We start from the raw sequence: 808 nt of genomic DNA, 5'->3' as shown, positions 1-808 counted from the left end.
GTAGCTGTGGACAACCATAGAGTTGTCTGCTCCTAGAAAGCGATATACTGTTGCAGTGGGGATTCTGTAACACGATGTATTAAACCAGGAGGCCCGTGGAAAAGAAATATATATGGACAGATTCTTGGTAGATGTTTCAGAGAGATGTTTATTTCCCCAGCCGCATGGACGGGGCTCTGCCGAGGAACTGTCACAGTCACGGGACAGAGGGTCCTTGCCCGCGCAGGGAAACTCAAAGCAACCAATGGGAACGAGGCTGACCAGGGGCTCGGGAGACCCGTCTCTGTCCCCTCAGGGCCCCTCTCCCAGGACTACGTGGCAGGGGGGAAGGGATTCCGACATTTCACCTGTTTATTTTTAACAAAAGAAATTTAAAACTTAACATTGAAAACAACTGGATAAACATGAGATAACAAGGACAGTTGAAAACAAAACAAGCCACCCTCCTGAGTCTTTAAATGTCTAAACAGATTCTCTGGAACATCTTAAGGCTGACAGAGGGGGGCAGGACTCGCCGGGCATGCTTTGTGGGGAAACTGAGGCAGGAGAGGGTTTCTTCTATTTGTACCTGTTGGAACGCCAAACAAAAATAGTTAAATAGTTAATTTCTTTCCTCCCCCTCTTCATTCCCCACTCGGCATTGAAAAGGGATTTTTGGGGAAACAATTGGCAAAGGCATGGTTTTGTGAGGGAAACCATGGGTGAATAAATGGATTGGGAATACACTGGGGATAATAGGATATAGGATAAAAGGGAAAGGTGGGATTAGGAAAGGGAGACTGTAGGGGGGGCTTATAATGGAGATATT

At 46.7% G+C, this 808-nt stretch overlaps 1 protein-coding gene across 4 annotated transcripts in view; it reads left to right on the top strand.

Moving 5' to 3' along the window:
- The window catches only part of PARP11 (poly(ADP-ribose) polymerase family member 11), a 15,325-nt gene that overhangs the window by 5,871 nt on the left and 8,646 nt on the right, over positions 1-808 (top strand). The window lies entirely within an intron of this gene.

This window comes from Corvus brachyrhynchos, unplaced genomic scaffold (genome assembly GCF_000691975.1).
Source record: "Corvus brachyrhynchos isolate BGI_N302 unplaced genomic scaffold, ASM69197v1 scaffold44, whole genome shotgun sequence".
NCBI classification, from domain to species: Eukaryota; Metazoa; Chordata; class Aves; order Passeriformes; family Corvidae; genus Corvus; species Corvus brachyrhynchos.
Note: the sequence above shows the minus strand (reverse complement) of the source record. Positions and strands in the feature narration are given on the sequence as shown.